Consider the following 15,065-nt stretch of genomic DNA (forward strand, 5'->3'; position numbering starts at 1 on the left):
CAATAGGGAGCAGTGGGAGAATCTATGCATGAACAACATCAACAGAATCAATAGAGAAGAAGCATTGCTCCACCTGATGTTTGCCTGTCCTGTTTAACTCCAAATGTCTTTTTATCTGTAGAGCATCTTATACAAATAAGATCTTTCCTGTTAGCCAAATACAAGATAATTATGTTAGTTTTTCCTCTTTTTTTTTATGTTTCTTAGGTATTTGTGATTGTTTCCTTCTTGAAAAGTTATCTGCGGCATTGAAGTTAAAGTTCTTAGAGGTTATAAATATACATACAGCAACTTTGCTTTAATTTTGTATGAAGTTGAAGTTGTGATACAAATAACTTTATCAATGTACTATTTTTCACATAAATGGAGCATGACATGAATTTTTTTTTAGAAGGAGGGGGGGGGGGGGGGGGAGCAACAGCTAGGAGAAGAGGACGACTTATGGGGAAGAAGTAAAGTTGTGATGAATTATACAACACTTGATAATCACCCACTTGCAGCTGTGATGGGTGATAGATCACTTTATGAACACCCACTTGATGTTTGCATGTCATTCATTCATGAGGAAATGAATTATGGCTCTAATTCAGTTTCAAAAACAACCATTGCTCCTACACTGAAATGTAAACAGCCTTATCAGGTATTTGTTATGGTACACATAGAAGAGCTATAAATTGATATATAAAATTTTCACTTTTTTACCAATGACTCAATTATTGTATACAAGTTCCAATGACTCAATTTCTGCATGTTATAATACACTTGAGCCTTAATGCTCAATTACTTGGATTATGAAAGAATATACAAATTATTGAAGTGATATTTTAATATTGCTTATAGCATCTTTTACTCGTTGATTAAAATGGTAAGTTTATTTTGTTTTACAGCCACATTCAATAGTGCTAAACTTCAGTAAAAATTGCACTCCAAATATTTCAATGCCTTACCTAGATGGGATAGTGAGAGAATTGCTTGTACTTCTGCATATTTATGGATATCACTTTCATACTGATTAAATTTTGCATCCATTAGTATGATCATATGAAGTGAAATATATCTCATGTTGTCTCGACTTCATATATTTCTAGTGCCTAATGAGAATCAAATGTTGCAAAAAGGGGTCTTCAAAGCTTTGGTATTAGTGGCTGATTCATCTCAGATAATTTATAGTCTTCTCTCATTCTATGGTCGTTTATTGTTTTATTTGGATTACAAAATCTAATAGGATGTGGATTTCGAAGAGCATTTCCAAAAGTACTATGATGCAGTTATGTCTTACTTGAAAGTTATCTTGACGAATGCAATTGAAAAATCAAATCTCATGCGTCGTGCCAAATCCATGGTGTGCATTAATTTGTTTGGCATGGTTGTTAGTAGGGAGAAATTCAGAGATGATGCTAAGTAGGAAAATACCATTACCATCATGATACTTTTTTTTTTTTGAAAGATAAAAATCTTATGAGTATTTACGTTGAATATCAGTGGCCATTGAAAGATGAACACATTTTTTTGTTAGTCTGCTTGTCCTTTAAAACCACATCAATCCATTTGGAATGTTATTTCATATGTATAAATTATTTTACTTAGTAAATTAGTTCTCCCCATTTCTCTCCTCCTCCCTTACAATTATAAATGGACTGAAGTATTTTACCCATCTGTAAGATGATAAATCAAATTTGAACAATAAAACCAGTAAGATTGACGCGCTACCAGGATATTTTATGGTTCCTGCAACAGTTTTATTTATTTTTTTGGGATCATATCTTATGTTTAGTAATTTGTGCAAGGTTATGGAGGTGTTGATATTTTTGCAAGGATCTCAAATGGAGATGGATGATCCATCCACAAGTTACAAGCTGCAAGTATATATTTTTCTTAATTTAAAATAGGTATATTTCATTACATACTTGAATTTCAAATAATTACTCTTCTATATTGACATAGCGTTTGGCTAGACTTTTGCAAGTGTTTAGGATAAGATTTCCTCCCTTACATGAGCATTGTCATGCCGCCCTTGCTTCAATTTGTTCAGGTTAAGCAAGATGTAACCATAATATCTGTAGATTTAGATAATTATATTGAAGACTTTGAAGATGAAAGGTGTGAACTTTCTTTTACCTTTTTACTCTTCCCCTACTGATGACTTAGTTCCAATAAACAGCATTATATCCTGCTCTTCTATAATCTCACATATTATGTCTACCCATCCTTTTTCATTATAAATAAATTTCAACTGATTTAGTGTTTTCTTAGTTTGTGCTAGCAAATGTATTTTTGCCCAATATTATTTTCCACTCTCTCTCTAGCAAGTAGATTATTCCCACTTTTAAGTATTAAATATGTACTTCAATAGTTTAATTATTATCTAAGAATTTTCATTCTACAAGAGCGCATTGTTTCCTAAGAATTTTTTGTTGCAGTATGGAAACAATATCTCTTGGAGATAAAAGAATAGGTATCAATACTAGTGTCTTGGAGGAAAAAGCTATGGTTCGTACCATGCGTTGTTCTTTTGCTGATGAGTTGAAGGAAGGATTCTTCCCATGGATTAGATCAAGTTTTTCCTTGGCAGATTGTTTTAATATTTTTCTACTAGCTTTGATAGTTTGATATTTATAAAGGATTCATTTGTTTTGAAGGTTGCTTCTACTTTAGTCCCACTTCTAAAATTTTATACTTATGAAGGATTCTCCTTTGTTGATGAGCTGCTTCAGGTAGTATGAATGTTTTACAGTAGAAGTTCTTACCCTTCTTCTTCGTTTATGAGAACTTTAATTTCCTCTTTCGTTTTAAACCCTTGTACACTTGTAAAATTTTTAATGGGTAAATTATATATTTTTTGGTTCTAGCCATGCCTATGCTAGTTCAGTCAGCAAAATTACCTATAGACCTATGTAAACTAGTTGTCGAACTATATTGTTACAACCCTAGTTGAAGCATTACATAAGGTAATGTTGTTTTCGTCTTATTTCTTGCCATTCCAAACAGGCACATTATATCTTCTTTTAATTTGCTATTCCTATGAGTGCTAAAGTGCTCTGCATTTTATATGCAGGAACCTGATACTGATACAGAGATCTGTGCAAATATTTTGGATGCATTAAATGAATACTTATAGGTTTGTCATATATTAATTGAACGGACTAAGTCCATTTGCTCTTGGAGTATTGTTTGTCTTTTACATGTTGTGTAGTTATTATATATTTTAGGGGGACAAATTCTTCTACTGTTATGCTGTTTCTATTGGTTGAATTTTGACGAAACGGGTATTGCCGATGATGTTAGAAAAAAAAAAGAAAAAAGAAAAAAGAAAAGGGTATGTGGGATGGAATTAAAGGCTCAATTAGGTTTTTGAATGATACTTTTTGTTTTGCGTTTCCATATTTTGTTCCCAGTGAAATCTTCAAAACTAGCTCATTATGCTAGCTCTCTGTTTCCTCTTTCAGATATCTGAACCACTATTGGATAAAAGCCAGGTCAGATTTATTGTGGAAAAGATAAAGCAAGTGATCACTTTTAGTTCAAGTAGAAAAGAAGAGAGAGCAAAAAAGGCCAAGGTAGAAGACTTTGATGCTGAAGTAGGACAATTAATTAAAGAAGAAAATGAAGAAAATGAAGAAGTTTTTCATCAAGTTAGTTATTGGAAATAAAGTCTTAAGTATCACATTATTCACTCAACTTCTGCATGTTAAGGTACACTTGAGCCTTAACTTTCTATCATGTGTATCACGAGGGAATATACAAATCATTGAAGCTTTTATTTTCCTATCTACAGGCACATGCATCTTTGGTGGTGTTGAACTTCAGTGAAAATTGCACTACAAATATTTTAAAGCCCTACTTAGATGGCATGGTGAGCAAATTGCTTGTACCTCTACAGGTATATTTCAATATCACTTTCATACTTATTAAATTTGGCACACATTGGTATAACCATATGAATTGAAATACATCTCATAGCCTCGACTTTATATATTGCCTCATGCAGAATAGGAAACAAATGGTGCAAGAAGAAGCCTTGACAATTTTGGCATCGGTGGCCGATTTATCTCAGGTAATTTTATAGTTTTCTCTTATTCTAAAATTATTGATTGTTTGTTATGTATTACTAAATCTGATAGTATGTAGATTTGTAAGAGTGTTTCCAAAAGCACTATGATACAGTTATGCCTTACCTGAAAGCTATGTTGGTGAATGTAACTGAAAAATCTAATCACATGCTTCATGCCAAAGCCATGGACTGCATTAGTTTTGTTGGCATGATTGTTGAAAAGGAGAAATTAAGAGATGATGCTAAGTAGGTAACAATAACATTATATTCATGGCACCTTTTTTCTTTTTATTGATAGAAATCTTAATAAGTGTTAGAGTTGAATCTTAATAGCTATTGAAGGATGAAATTTTTTTCTGTTAATCTGCTTGTCCTTCAAGACTACACCAATCAATTTTAGATGTTATTTTATGTGTAAAAATTATGTTACCTAGAAAATTAATTCTCCCCATTTCTCTTCTCCTCCCTTACAACTATGAATAGACTAAAGTCTTTTACCCATTTGTAAGATGATAAATCAAATTTGAATAATGAAACTAGTAAAATTGACTTGCTGCGAGGAGATTTTTTGGTTCCTGTAAGGTCGTGGAGGTGCTGATATTTTTGCAAGGATCTCAAATGGAGATGGATAATCCATTCGCAAGTTACATGCTGCAAGTATGTCTTTTCTTAATTTAAAATAGGTATATTTAATTACATTCTCGAACTTCCAATAAATACTCTTCTATATTGATATAGGCTTGGGCTAAAGTCAACAAGTGTTTAGGATATGATTTCCTCCCTTACATGAGTGTTATCATGCCTTCCTTGCTTCAATCTGCTCAGCTTAAGCAAGATGTAACCCTTACGTCTGCTGATTCAGATAATGATATTGAAGACTATGACGATGGAAGGTTTGATCTTTCTTTTACCCCTTTACTCTTCTCCTTTGGATGACTTGTTTCCATTAGACAGCTTTACATCCTCCTCTTCTACAATCTTAGATATTATGTTTCCCTTTCTTTATTTTTCCTTGTGAATAAATTTCAAATGGTTTAGGGTTTCCTCAATTTGTGCTAGAAAATATATTTTTGTCTGATATTATCTCTCTTTCTCTCTCCCTGTCTAAGCATCTAAATATTCTTAATTTTAAGTATTATATATGTATTTCAATAGTTTAGTTATTAGCTAGGAATTTTCTCTTAGCAAACAATAGCAAAATTTTGTTGTTTGCTAAGAATTTTATTTATTTACAATATGGAAACCATTACTCTTGGGGGATAAAACAATTTGTATCAAAACTAGTATCTTGGAGGAAAAAGCTACCATTTGTAACATGCTTTGTTACTTTACTAACGAGTTGAAGGATAAATTTTTTTCCATGGATTGATCAGGTTTTTTTCTTAGCAGATTGTTATAATATTTTTCTACTAGTTTTGATAGTTTGATACTTATGAAGGATTCATGTATTTTGTAGGTTGCTCCTACGTTAGTCCCATTTCTAAAATTTTATTTCCATGAAAAAGTTAGAAAAGCAGTTGTTTAAGGTAGTATGAACATTTAATATTAAATGTTCTTATCTTCCTTTTTGACAACTTTTTTCCCTCTTCTTTTATGCCATTGAACACTAGTAAAGTTTTTAATGCATGAATTATTGTAGGATTCTAGTGTAAACTTAGTTAAGAATTCTAGGGATGTATTAATATTGTTCATGGTATTTTATGATTTGTTCCTAGTTTAGGTTTTTCCTTGTTTAGTGGGGATTTGTTCCCTAATATGTTGAGATTGAGTTCATATTTCTCAGTGAAAAATTTCACCATCTAATCTACATAATATATAAAAGAATAAGCATATACACCACGTGTCAGCACATCCTTTTTCCAAATCCCCTCCAAAAGCACTTTTTTTATTTTTATTTTTATTTTATTTATTATTATTATTATTTATTATTCATTATCTTACATTTTATGGATATAACCAAATATATATATAATTAATTTTTGATATAAATATTCATAGCTATCAAACGATTGATAAAATTACATATGGTAATAATTTTGAAGTAAATTGAAAATAAATAAGATGTTTAATTTTATCTTATTTACTAAATATATATATTTATGGCTTAATTAGTATACATGTATATTATAACGCAATTATCTACATAATATATAAAAGAATAAGTATATACACCACGTGTCAGTACATCCTTCTTTCACATTCCCTCCAAAAACACCTTTTTTATTTTTATTTTATTTATTATTACTTATTATTTATTATTCATTATCTTACCTTTTTATGGATATAACCAAATATATATATATATATATATATAATTAATTTTTGATATAAATATCCATAACTATCAAACAATTAATAAAATTACATAAGGTAACAATTTTGAAATAAATAGAAAATAAATAAAATATTTGATTTTATCTTATTTACTAAATATATATTTATGGCCTAATTAGTATACATATATATTATAACGCAATTATACATATATATGGCATAATATTAAATGGCTTAATATATATTATAATGGAATTATGACCTGAATATATACATCTATATAATATATAAAAGTAAAAGAGTCATAAAAATTTTTTGTCACATGTAATCCACATATTCATTCTATTCCCTTAAAAAACATTAAAAAAATAAAAATTCGAGAGAAAGTTACCTTAAAAATTCTATAATCTTAAAATCATTGCCATATATTTTCTTATATTCATTTTATTTTCTTTCAAAGGCATTATAAATAATTAAAATTCAGAAATAAAATTGTTTAAAAATTTTCACAATACTAATAAAACTTGAAAGGAATAATTTGAGATTCACATTCAAAATTATTGCTTTACAAGAACCACTCTCATGTAAAAACTATTTTCATGAGCTAATTGAATTAGGATCCTCAAATACTTCTAAATTATATAATTGACCAAACCCACTTTTATTAATAATATTCTTTTTATTTTATAGGAAACAGCCACATACTTATTACCCAAAAAAAGGAAATAGCCATATTCTCAATGGACCTGTTGTTGGGCTCGTACATAACAGCATGGAGCCCGTTTGTTTTGTTGTTCTAAACCTGAAAATGTTCTTGCAGGGAGTTCTGGACCATATATTATCCAAAAAACAAAAAAATGGGGGTTGTGGGTTATATGTTTATAATTTGGGGAATATTTATCCACTCCCTCCTAATAATTGTTATTTTTTTTTTCAAGGTTAACGTGGTTTCAACTTGAAAAGTAGGAGGATCTGATTAGTAAATTGCCAGATGAAATATTGAAATCCATTATATGTGTGTTCAGTAAGCGAAGCAGCAAGAACGACTGTGCTTTCTCGACGATGGGAAAAGCTGTGGATAAAGATCTTTATGTTTTCGCCTACGTTGGTTTTATTGATGGCGTGAAATTTAGATACTTTATGGAACCAAGTGATTCGATTAATTGTGAAAAGTACATATATAAATGGCGTGAATAAAGTAATAGAATTGCGCATAGTGCACCAACAATTGACGAGTTGGCAATTGGTTTTTCTTTTCCTAAAGAATGTTGTAACAGTATGAACAAATGGGTTGAATTTGCTGCCCAAAACAAGTGCAAAAACTCAAGCTGGATGTTTATCTTCGCGTGGGTAATTTTGATTTGAGAAACAATTGCTGGTGGTCGAAACAGGAAGTTGTATTGGTGGAGACTAAGGGATTGTTACATAAGCAGAGTAAATGTGGACGACCAAGATGTTAAATGTTTGGTTTCTAATTCTCCAAATCTTGAGCGCCTATGTATGAGATTCTCACACCTGTTTGTGAATCTTAAAGTTGAAAGGGCTGCGAATTTGAAATACTTGGAGATACAAAAATGCAGGATGCTGAGAAGTGTCCGCATCATCTTGGCCCCGAGTCTGAAAGACTTGGTGGTGTGTAAATATGAAGGTTGTGAAAGACTGCTATTCCTAAATCCCCTGCTTAAAATATCACGTGCCCTGAACCTTGTGTCACTTAGATTTTTGTGGGATAGTGGGGAGTCAGACTCCTCTGGAGTTTACGGATAGACCTCTGCCTTCTCATCCCTCACACGTATCTCTTGGCCTTATGGAATCTTATTATTTAGTAGATGTAGAATTTTTTCATGAGTTGTTTGCTCATTTTCCCCAAGTCAAGAGAATTAGGTTGGATATGGAGCGGAAGGTTAGTAATTAAGGAACATTTTTTATTTACTTTCTTTGCTTGTTTTTTCTTTTTTAATGGTATCTTGTGCATTATTGTATATATATTCTCTGATGTTGTTCAACTAGGTCTTTGTGGATATTGCTAAAAGAAATGACACCCTGCTGCAATTTCCTCAAGAATTGACTAGTCTTGAGCATTTGGATATTTCAATAAAAAGTCTTAGTGATCTGTTATCTTTTATGTGGCTCTGTTCCCTGGTGAAAGCATCTCCTCTCTTGAACTCTTTGTCCATCAAGGTCAGTGCTCTAATTATTAACAATTATACAACTATTATATATATTATATTTGGTATTTATCAATCCTGATGAGTAAAAAGACAAGTTATACAGATAATTAATTTTATGTAGCTCATTACCTATAGTCTTGTAGATAGTGACAATAATAAATTGAAGATAATTTTAAATTGTAATTTTTATTAGTTTAAATGCAATTTTGGTCATGAAAAATGGATATGTTAACTATATTGTACAAGCATATACAATTTTTCATGAAATTGTTACCAAAAACAACTCGCTTTTTGGTTTTTAGTTTGTCATTAAGGTTTTAAAACAATGCCAAATTTTTGAATTTTAAAATAAATTTTGAGAATAATTTTCTTTGTTTAGCTGCAATTATATTGTGATGCTTGCGGTGGCTTTCCTATCTGGAAGATGACAAATGGGCAGCATATTTTCTATTGATCGACCTTAAGGTATTATATTTATATATATATATATATATATTTGGTAAATGACTTTGAGTTATTATTTATAGGAAAGGGTAAATTTATCTATCTTTTTTAACAAATATATGTGATTAGACATTTAAACTTTTGAAATGGTCTAGTTTAGTGATAGATAAAAGATTAACCCATTTAAACGGTTTAAATGATTAGTAAAAAAAAATGTTGGTACAGGCACAACCTTTTACATATATAAATATATATATATATATATATATATAACTTTGTTATAATGAACTTTATGTCAACTATATGCTGGGTTAGTCAATTTCTAGGTAAAAAATCTATTTTCTAAGTAAGCGCAATGAACATGCTAGTCTACTATAATATAGCTACGTATATATATATATATATATATATATATGAATATATAACAATTATTATATAAAAACATCTTGAATAAAGTTGGATACAAAATAAAATATAAATGACCAATCTATCCCTGATTAGTTTGCATTATATTATGAATTTATACAAAATATCTTGATGTATTTGGGATTGTATATATATATATATATATAAATTATTAGATGTAAACACATGTCGCACTATTCAGTCTACTTATGTTATTTTGTTGTTGTAACGGTGGAAGGATGAAGATGTCCATAACAAAGTGAAGTCCAACATTAGTCATGCACATCATTTTCCTAAAGTAGTGGAATTGTTTGGTTTTATTGGTTTTAGAAATGAAGTTGAGTTGGTTTTATATTTAGCTGAGGTTGCTGCGTCACTTGGGAAAATCATAATTGATGTTCGTATTCCAAGGGACTGTTGGGAAGTCGACATTTTGATCTACCATAAAAATTCATTTGCTGAAAGACGTCGAGTCTCTGCCTAGCTATTAAAAACCCAAATACGTTCTGAAATTGATGTAGTTTATAATTTAATATATATGAATGTATTATTAACTTAAAAACAATATTTTATTTATATATATATATACACGTATATATAACTTTTCCATGTATATTTACATGGGGAAAGAGTGTATGTGTGTTTTTTGCTTTGTATTATTTATGATTAATAGGTTGAATGGGGTTGGAATTCTTGTTGGTTCACTAATTGTACTCGATAGGTTGTTAATTTCTAAATTAAATTATTTAAGTTCATAAGTTTATAAATTGATTGGTAAAGTTATAAAGAAAACTATTTGATGAAGTGATTCAGGTCAATTTTTTTTTTTTGGGTAATAGTAACTGCATTAATCACAAAAGAGGGGAGGGGAAACCAGAGAGAAGAAACCGGTTTAAACCCCTAGTACAAAACAGATCTCTCCTCTGAGAGATTTTGAGCTAGAAGAAGCAGGGCAGTTACAAAAAGCTAGCGTGAGAACCGACAAAAAGTAAATTATCCTTCAAGGCCTCCTTTGCAGCTAGGTCAGCAGCTTTGTTTGCTTGCCTTGGGGACCAAGATATTGTCCAGTTATTATCTTTCAGTTTAGTTTTGATATTTCTAACTAGCTCCCACGACTCCCATTCTCAAGGCTCAGAAGAGTCATTCAGCTGAACAACCACCGATCGAGCATCGCAGTGCCAATCAACGTCTTTCCAAGCCGAATCAGGTCAAAATTTTTTGCTATTTTTTCCTTTTTTGTTAAGTCTATTTATTACTACTATAATTATTATTATTTTCTAAGTCTACACTGTTGAACTCTTGAAAGTTTTACTCCTCTGATGCTTCAAAACACCGCATTTCTCTCTCTAGCTCTCGTCCTCTCTCTCTCTCTCTTTCTAACTCTCCGTGGAACTCTCCAAAGCGAAATTCCTTGTCAAGTAAGTTCTGACTCGCACGAAAAGCGTAACCATCTCCGTGGAAAGAGGTTAGCCATTTCTCAGAAAGCTCCTCTCTTTTCTTATTCTCTCTCTGTCTCTGTATGGTATGGCGTCGTTGGCAACTGATCGGACATTTGATTGGTGGTCCAGGTCCGGTTAGGGTTTTGTTTTTATGCTTTTTTTTTTTTTCTCATTCGTTTCTCCAAGATCAGACAGCTGAAGTTCCTTGCCCGCATCGCTTATCTTCTCTGAGTTTTTTTTTTTTATTTTTTTTTTGAGGTAATATGTTAATGCGGTTTTAGTCTATGGATTTATTTCAAGTACTTCATTTTTATTTATTTATTTGGTTTCAATTTGTGTTAATAAAATGAGGGTTTTGGTTTATAGGTTGAGGAGAACATTTGCAAGAGTGTCGGCGGGAGCAAGGTCTTGCGTATTCTCAAGGTTGACGGTATGGTTTTTCTATTTCCTGGAATTTGTTTTTCATCACTGTGCGGGATTGGAGACCCGGCTTATCATTGCAGCATTTGGCATTTTATTTTCCTTTTTTTTTTTCCCCTTGGAATGAAATTGTGGCAGTTAGTGAAGCTCCTACAGCTTCTAACATTAGCCAAAAATAAAATATTATTAATATTTCATTCTTACATAAAGAGTTCAATTCTCAGGGATTTGATAGTGGGTGTTTGTTTTGTTAGCAAGTTTGAATTCTATGATGTGGGAATTTGGATATGGTTCTCCAAATAACATCCCCTTTGTTAAATTTTATTTCTGCTATGTGGTCAAATTGAATTGCTCTGCTTTAATTCTAAGCTAGAATGTTCTGTATTGTGTTTCAACGTGAACTCTGTGAAACTGGGTCTACTCATCCAAGCCTTTTTTTCCCCCTTCTTTTTTAGCTTTCCTCAGTCATGACTTGCTTTTATGACCATGGATATGATTTTCAATTTCTGTGCTGCTCCGGTTCTTTATTTTGTGGGATTGATTTTTCTTTGAACTTTTATAGCTTAGGATTTAGATTTTAAATTAACTTCATTCTTCTGTTTGGAGCTTCTTTTGAGAACCATGAATCCAACATAAGTTTGTAGAAATGGGAATTGATCACGGACTTTGGTAATTGCATTTTTCGAGGTGTTCTTGGTTTGCTGTCAGATTCTTCAAGTAGAACATTTAAGAGCCTTGGTGTTTAAGAAACAAGGAAATGGCTACTATTCTGTAGCGTACTATTTCTATTAGATTAAAGGTATGTTGTGTGCACTTATATACATCTTTTTTTACCTTTGGTGAAATGCCCAAAATTCTGAGTGTTAATTTACAATAAACATTGCTGTCCCATTTTACGATAAACTTGTTTTGCTTTCCCATTTTACAATAAACTCGTTTTAATCATTTAGCTCATTCTAGTCATGAACGAAGTCGGTGTAAAGCAGTTTTGCTGGTTGCTGCTTTTCTCAATTTACAGCATAATCATAGGGGCTCTCGGATTTTTCAATGTTCATACTGCCTCTAGGCCACCAACTCTAATATCTGTCATGTTAACCTTGGAATTTAGTTAAGTGCCTAGACGTAATATCTTTTTGTCTGATTTCATTTCTGTTGCTGTTGGTGATGCTGGAGAAATCTGTGTTCAGTTCTTATCATTTTTCCTTCTCTTATCATTTACTTTTCTTGATATTAAGATGAGTAATTCTAATGATATTCCACTGCTTTCTGTTCAAGGCTGTTTTAATATTATTAATTATTAATCATTATTACTTACCATGTGATATTTTAACAAGTCAACGAATACATGCTTCATTTTTATTTTTTATTTTATTTTTTTTTCTCCCTGATAATAGGTAGTTGTCTTCATTATTATTATTTCTTTTTTGGCTAAGAAAGTAATTGCCTATAGAGTATCAACTGGCTAATAAACACATTACAGTACATTTTATTGGGGTCCAATTTATATGTATAGCTGTTTCATATGTACATATAGAAAGAGTATGTTTCATATGATTGGTAGTTACATTTAATATTTAATTTTTAATGTTTAATGTGTAATTTTAATGTATGTTGAAGTATGAATGGAATATGGCTTGTTGAGGTAGTAAGCTTTGCATGGCATATTGTAAGAATGGGATTGTAGCTGGTGGCTGTTCATGGAATCAATAGTGTGGAAGATGACAATATTTAAAATAATTTTCATTTTTATGGATTATTAGTTTATTTAATTATAAGTTCATTTTAAAATTTAAAGATTTCAAATATGGGTTGTATTCTATTCTATAACTAATAATGGTTGTAGATTTGTTTTAAATTTTATTTGTTGGTGTATGATGTATTTGGATAATTATGTGGTAGTTGTAGACTTGTATTGTAGTTGTATGGTTTTATGTTGTATGGTTTTATATTGTATTATTTCCCATGTTTGATGCTTAATGCTTAGTTTATTTGGCATTTTTGCTTAAGTGAATGTATGTTAAAATTATTTAATTTAGATAATAGCTTGAAAAAGATATTTAATTCAAAATATAATGCATGAATATGATTGCAGATTGATAATTAAAAAGGTCTAAAAAAAACTTTGTACAATTTTGGCCCAATGTATAAAGAGAATTTGTACATTTCGTTCCAGTTTATTGTTTGTGACTCATCTTTTATGTAAAAATCTACCATTTCTTCTATTCTTGCTCCTGAGTATTTCTAGATTCAAACTGTTTGACATTTACCATTCATTGTTGTTATGGACTCGGTTGTTTCTTTTAGTTTTGCTCCGTATTTTTAGATTTCAATTGCTGTTTGACATTTACCGTTTATTGTTGTTATGGACTCCGTTGTTTCTTTTAGTTTTGTTCTTGAATTGCTACAGCCAAAAAGTGTAATAGGGTTTAGTAATAGAACAAATTCAAGTTTTTCGTTAAATCTCTTGTCTGTATATACCATAGGTCCGACCCTTATATCACATAATATAATTCTTTAATTATGTTTTTGGTTAGTGTTGTATTTATGTTTTGTTTATTTTGTCAAAGTTTAATTTGTATTTATTTTGCAGACATGGCTCCCTCAATGAATGAGGTGGTACAACTGTTCAATAGGTACCTGCTTCAATACATATGGCAGTGGGAAATTGCACATGCAATTCTTTTCGTCAAACGAGCGAAGAAGATGTTGAAGCAGGGGAATCAAAATCAAGAAAACAACAATGATCCACCAAATAGTGAAGAGTTAACAGAGTTTGTGCCTCAACTTTTACAAGATCTGGATGGCATTAATTGTGATGACATACAAGAGCTATTTAATAGAAAAAAATAATGTCTAAGGAAAATGCGACGCTACTGCCGGCAACATCATAATCTGCAAGTGATAAAGCTGTCTGAAAGTATGAAGTTGTGGGTGGTACATGCAATAAAACAGTGAATGCAGAGCTACAACAAAAATTGGATAATGGGACGCATGACGAATGCACAACGGATTTATGCAATGGAATCATTGGCAAAGTTATTGAATGTGACAAATCGTGTGGAGATAGTGCTTCAATCACTTGATGATGATGCAGATGCGGCACATGTGCTAGGCTGGTTCCAAAATCATCATGGTGCATTTCTTGGAGAAGAGGGGCATCCACAGCTAGATCGATTTGCTATGCTTGTACAGTTAAGGTCTGAGCATGAATTTGACCGTTCTTATAAAGACAATGACAATTATAATGGTTATGAAAAAGGACATGATGGTGGTGGTAGACATGGTGGAAGAGGACATGGAGGAGGACGTGGAAGACGAAGAGTTCCTGGTGGTGGTGGAATAGGATGTGGAGATGGAGAATAGCAGGAAGTGGGAGAATCTGTGCAGGAACAACTTCAACAATATCAACAAGATCAACAGGGAGCAATGGGAGAAAATGTGCACGAACAATATCAACAGAATCAACAGGGAAGAAGCACTGCTCCACCTGGTGTTTGCCTTTCCTATGTAACTCCAAATGCCATCTTATCTATAACGCATCTCAGACAAATCAGAACTTTCCTATTGGCCAAAGACGAGGTAATTATATTAGTTTTTCCTCCTTCTTTGATGTTTCTTAAGTACTTGTGATTGTTTCCTTGTTGGGAAGTTAACTGTGGCATTGAAGTTGAAGTTCTTAGAGGTTATAAATATACATGCAGCAATTTTGCTTTAATTTTGTCTGAAGTTGAAGCTGTGATGCACATAACTTTATCAATGTATTGTTTTTCACATAGATGGAGCGTGACATGAATGGGGGGGAGGGGGGGGGGGCAGCAGTTGGGAGAAGAGGACGACTTATGGGGAAGAAACAAAACTGTG

General features: G+C 31.7%; 1 pseudogene; it reads left to right on the plus strand.

Annotated features, from left to right (window-relative positions):
• Positions 1-463: 463 nt before the first annotated feature.
• On the plus strand, positions 464-7,965 carry LOC107423304 (uncharacterized; annotated as a pseudogene).
• The last annotated feature ends 7,100 nt before the right edge of the window (positions 7,966-15,065 follow it).

This window comes from Ziziphus jujuba, chromosome 3, assembly GCF_031755915.1.
Source record: "Ziziphus jujuba cultivar Dongzao chromosome 3, ASM3175591v1".
Taxonomy (NCBI): domain Eukaryota; kingdom Viridiplantae; phylum Streptophyta; class Magnoliopsida; order Rosales; family Rhamnaceae; genus Ziziphus; species Ziziphus jujuba.